The sequence below is a fragment of the Lactuca virosa genome, chromosome 8 (assembly GCF_052849685.1).
Source record: "Lactuca virosa cultivar CGN04683 chromosome 8, Lactuca_virosa_CGN04683_v6, whole genome shotgun sequence".
NCBI lineage: Eukaryota > Viridiplantae > Streptophyta > Magnoliopsida > Asterales > Asteraceae > Lactuca > Lactuca virosa.
Genome location: NC_136433.1, coordinates 153,139,424 through 153,145,423, shown reverse-complemented (window position 1 = coordinate 153,145,423; position 6,000 = coordinate 153,139,424). Strand labels below are relative to the sequence as shown.

At 34.7% G+C, this 6,000-nt stretch overlaps 1 non-coding gene across 1 annotated transcript; it reads right to left on the bottom strand.

The window, feature by feature from the left end:
- Positions 1-1,151: 1,151 nt before the first annotated feature.
- LOC145135084 (small nucleolar RNA R71) lies at positions 1,152-1,258 on the bottom strand. Its single transcript, XR_013719564.1, has one exon. It is a non-coding gene; the product is annotated as a small nucleolar RNA R71 (small nucleolar RNA).
- Positions 1,259-6,000: the final 4,742 nt, after the last annotated feature.

The following is a 6,000-nucleotide window of genomic DNA, read 5'->3' as shown; positions in this document are numbered from 1 at the left end:
TGGTTTGAATTTTAATATTTACATGCAATATTGACTTCAAGAGAAACTTTATTTGTGATATCGTTTGAATATAAACGTGCGGTTTCGTTATCTCGCTTAAACTGAACATAGACGTGTGTTAGGACATTTTTAACAAAATCATGAGACTTAATGCTTTTTAAAATCACGAACTACATAGAGATATGAGTTAATGTTTTAAAATTGAATCATGGGACCGAGAGATAATTGATAACTTTTTTTGGTGTTAAATTATTCGTTTCTACATAATTTTTTTGACAAATTAGTTGCATTAGAAGAACCATTGAACCCGTATAAGTCTACTAAATCTCGTTTTTCTCATATTTGTTAAATCTCATAATTTACGTTTGCTTAGTCATTTTAGTTTTCATTATCACTTTGTCGATTCAGTTTCATTTTTTTAATTTAATAGTTTCCTTAGTTTTATCAAATCAATCACTTTTGCAAGCAATTACCTAGTTCACTCTACCTTAAGATAGGATAGTCCTTGTGGGTTCGATATTTGGTCTTACGACTTTATTACTTGCACGACCTCTTATACTTGCGAGTACGCGTTTTCGTCAACAAGTTTTTGGCGCCGTTGTCGGGGACTATTTTTACTTTTAGGTTAGAACGTTAGTTAGTTGTTAGACTCTTAAACATATTGAGGATATTTTACTCTGGCCGGTCGAAGATTCAGACCACCTGAATTTGCGCTTGATTGGGAGATTGAAAGAACTTTGAGAGGGTTGAGGAGACTTTGGATTCAAGAAGACATGGGAGATAACGGAAACGAAAACAATAATGGAAACATAGTTTTCGAAGGAACAAACCCGTCGATTGTCAACACAACAATTAATGCTGACAATTTCGAATTCAAACCCGTGATGTTTCAGATGATCAACAACAATGGTCTCTTTGGAGGCATGCCTAGTGATGACCCTTTGTCCCATCTGCGTTCCTTTAACCAGATGTGTGATAATTTCAAACAAAGAGGCATGACAGCTGATGCATTTAGGCTGAGATTATTTCCCTAAACACTACAAGGGAAAGCTCGAGACTGGTTTGAGTCGTTGCCTTCTGATTCCATCACCACTTGGGAGGAATTAAGAGAAAAATTCCTAAAAAGATTTTTCCCACCCACTCGAAATGCAAATCTAAGAAATGTCATCACATCATTTCGAAAAATGGATGGTGAATCGTTATAGGAAGTATGAGAGAGATGGAACAATTTGCTGAGAAAATGTCCAAAACATCGACTCCCTGATGATGTGAAACTTGAGACATTTTACCAAGGTTTGGATGCTCAAACACGCATGCTAGAGATACATCAGTTGGAGGAGCTTTGCTCACAAAGAGCTATGAGGAGAGCATGGAGATATTGGATAGAATAGCAACCAATAATTTCCAATGGTCCACAGATAGGGTACATGCAAGTGGTTCGAAAGGAAGTACATCAGCTGAAGTTCGTCTTGCAGCTCAAAATGATGCATTAGCAGCTGAGTTGGCTTCGATCAAAAGTATGATGAAGAATATGATGTCACGCAGTGGGATGAAAGAAAAGAAGGTTGACTTTTGTACGGTTTGTCAAAGAGTCCATGATTATAGTGATTGCCCACAGAATCCTGAATCTATGTTTTTCAAGGATAGACAAAATTTCCCAAGGCAAAACAACCCATATTCTGAAACATACAATCCAGGATGGAGAAGTCATCCTAATTTCTCATGGGGTGGACAGCAACAGCAAAAAATGCAGCCTCAGCAAGAGCAGTTTCAGCAAAGGCCTCAAAACCCATCGGGGTTTTATCAAATGTCAAATCAGCAAGTGAGACCACAAGGAGGTGCATTCCACCAGGCATCAAGAAGTAGTTAAAAACCAACAGCGCCTTCATCAAATCAAGAGATGTCACCTTTCGAGAAAGCCATGATGGAGTTTATGATCAAACAAGATCAAAAGACTGAGGCGCGTGAGAAGAATCAAGCAATTGCTATGAGAAATTTTGAAAATCAATTAGGGCAATTAGCACAAGCACTGAACTCCCGAGTGTTGGAAAATGTGTCTAAGCCCATAACCATAACTGTAAGTCCCTAAATTTGCTTGTGTATCAATCAGATCTGATATGTACTTGACCCGATAATAGCATGGTCCATTTGGGTTGCATTCATCAAAGCAATATGTTAGGAAGGATATTTGAGTAAGAGGTTATTTATGATTTATTAATAGATTATAAGTATAATATATTAATTGATGAATCATATTATTTAATTAGTATTGATCAAGAATTAATTTAGTGATCAAAAGAGATTAATTAAATTGATACATATGAGTTGGACTAATGATCCACGGTTTGATTTGTGATGGGCTTATGGGTTAATCCATGAAGTATTTATCCAAATCAAATGGGTGGATCATAAGCTTATGGGTATGGATTAGGGTTACAAATGACCCTTGATATTCTACATATATATATATATATATATATATATATATATATATATATATATATATATATATATATAAGCTAAAATCGGTTACACCTTGCATTCCAAGAAGGAGAATCCGATTTCTAGTCTCCATAACCTCTCCATATTCATCCTAATTGTTCTTGGTGTTTTGTGATTCCATTTGCGGCATCACACTTGGGGTGCTAAGATTTCTTGAGGCCAAGTTATTCAAGCTACTACACAAGGTAATATTCTAACTAGTTTTTATGATTCAAATATCACCTCGCATGCTAGTTTAGGCTTCATGCTTTGGAAAATGTTTATTGCATGTATAATTAGAGAAAACTTAGATCCAAAGCATTAGGGTTGTATGTGCACCATAGGAATGTTAGAGTACATAAAACCCAATAGTGGTATCAGAGCCATGGATGTTTTCTATTATATTGATGCAATTGTGTGATTTTCAAAGCTGAAAAACTGCATTTCGGGATTCTACCAGGGCCAAATCGACGAGTTGGATGAGTTTTGCCTTGAACTCGACGAGTCCTTAATGGGACTCGACGAGTTGATGCATCTGATGGCAAAATTTTCGAGTTTGTGCCCTGTTTTGGATTAGAAACATTACCACAAACTATTTTGGTTCATAATATTCGATTTTAATGATATGGTAGTGTCTATCTCCATCCAATAACATGATGTTTATCAAATTCTAAGATAATTACTTGTTTTTGTGATATACTAGTTATTTGTAAAATTTGAAGTTATCATGTACTATGAATCAAATTAGGTCAAATTGGTAAATGATCATCATATCATAATTGGATTAGTTGATTTGATCTATGTGTGTTCTTGAAAAAGTTCCATAACTTGTCCTCAAGTTATGGAATATGAAAAGTCTTTATTTATGAAACCATTAACTAATGTAAGTTATAGAATTCAAAGAGTCTTGAAAGGTTTCATAACTTGTACACAAGTTTGGAATTGGAAAGGTCTCATTCATGGAACATAAAAGTCTATAAGTTATGGAGTTCAAAAGTTTTCAAGAATTACAAAACTTGCCCTCAAGTTTTAAAAGTTCATAAGTCTCAATTAAGAAACATTGAATTCATAGAAACCCTAGTAATTTGAAAAAGTTTTCAAAAATGTAACTCATGGGTTCATAACTTAAAATTAATTAAATAGTTTTTATTTGATTTAGCATCTTGATGTATTTTGAATAGTTCAATTAACTCTTATGGATTTTATTAATAGTTAATTAAATTTTTAATTAAAAGAGTATTATTAAATCCATAATCATATGGTTTAAGTTTAATTAAATTAAGAGTATAATTTATTAATAGATTAAACCATCAAGTATTTTAAAAGTTTAAAATACACCCTTATACTATATAAAACTAAAAGTCTAATATATTATATATGTATAAGATAAAGGTCAGTCTTACCGTTAGTAGGCCTCATTCACGAAGCCGGTCTATAAGGGGGGGTATAAGGTTACTGCCTATAAAATGGTGGTTTAATGGGTGTCCACTCTCACCCACCGCTTCCTTGGCTGGTGGAGGGTCGTTTGCCGAACGGGTAGGATAGGACACTAACTCTCATTAATAAGTATAATAAAAATTATTAAAGTAACTAAACACTTATAAATTCCCAATCTTAGTTACTTTAGGAAAAATGTGAAAATGGTGTTATTCCATGAAATTGCACTTTGCACCTTGTTAAGTCATTAGTGGAGCGTGTGTGGTTAATCGGCACACTAATTTGGGACTAGAAAAGTGTGGCAAAGGGTAGCTTGATGTTAATCATGGATCAATGGAGTGTGTGTGGTTAACCGGCACATTGATTAGGTGATTTGTAACATTAAGTGTACCAAGCTAATTTGCATGGTTATTCACACCTTGTTTGTGATCCTCGGCATCCCAGTCACAAACTTGAAGGGCATAATCGAGATTAAACATTCCATTGAAAAGTTCAATGAATCTCAAAAGATCTAGGAATTTCAATTCATTTAAAACCTAAAATTCATTTTCGTTTTTTCATGGTGGAAATTGGTAAATCGTCATTTACCTACCTTCAAATATTTTACAATTGGATTATGGCATCCCTCTTCCGAATTGTAAAATATTGTGTTGGGTCCTAGCCTTAATATTTCATGTTGGGTTTTATATTAAGGACTTAAATCAACTAACTTGAATTTCTCCCTTGTAGATGTCTAGTTTTGACAACTATGGTCTTCCCGAATCTTATGGAAAAAGCTTTCCATATAAAGATGATATTCCACAAGACGATCAAGGTGAAAGATTAATCCCTTCTTCGTATTGTAGTGGAACTTCACTTCCTCCACCTCCTCTAATAATTCTCCCTAACCCACAAGTTCAAAGACTTGAAAAGTTCAAGGTCACTCAAGCCCTATTGGCTAGCAAACACCAAGATGGAAGGTCTGTGTGTGCACATGTCGTGGAGTTGAAGTCACACATTGACAGGATGGGACTGTTAGGAGTCGTTGTGTCGAAGTAGTTGGCTGTTGACTGGGTTCTTCAATCACTTCCTGAGTCCTATGGTGAGTTCATTAAAGATTACTATATGACATACCGCGACATGTCCGTTATCGATCTTACATATTTGCTAATTGCTGCTGAATCAGCAAAGATTTGGCGCACTGGTAATGCAAATTTTATAGGGAGATCTACTTCCCAAACTTCCATGGATATTGACAATGGAAACATTGGAAGTCCAGAAAATATTTCTTTTTCCAAGGGAAAGGGAAAGGCTAAGTATGAGATTGTCCCGTGTACCATTCCAAAAGAGTCTGTTTGTTTCTATTGCCAAGAGAAGGGGCATTGGTTGTGAAGCTGCCCTGACTACCTGAGAGATCTAAGAGATGGTAAAGTCAAAATGTATGACTCTGCTTCAGATAAGTTCACTATCTAACTCTATTAAGTTCCTACTTATAGATTCTTAATACATGATGTGATAAGATTTCATTTTGATGTTTTGTTGGATCAAAGAAGAGAAAGGAAGCTTGAAAGAAGAGTAAGCTGATTCTGATCGCGAAGAGATGGATTTCGATTGCATAGTTCGATGTTCAGAATTTTGAGTTGTTGCTTAGGAGTTATGATAGAAAATTTTCATTTGTAATTGCATTGTAAGGAAAAGTTTTGAGTTGTTTCTTAGGAGTTATATAGCGACATAGTTTTCATTTGTAATTGCATTGTAAGGAAAAGTTTTTCCGCAGATTTTAATAAATAAAGAAAATTTTTGTTTTATCTTATTCATATTTCCTTGCAATGACATTTGTGAAAAATGATGTTTGTATGTTTCTATTTTTAGCAATATGGATTTGATTTTTTCGTTTGTGGTAGTGTCTAAATTTACCAAATAAGGAAAGATTCTCATCACCCAAATTTCAATTGGATAGAAACTTGGAATCATGCAACTTGTATTGCATGGCGAATGAGAACCTTTAACTTTGGAAAATTAAGACTAATTCCTTGTTCACATATATATTTGAGTCAAGTGAAGGAATAGGGGATCGGGTACACTTTATTGAGCACTGGTCAG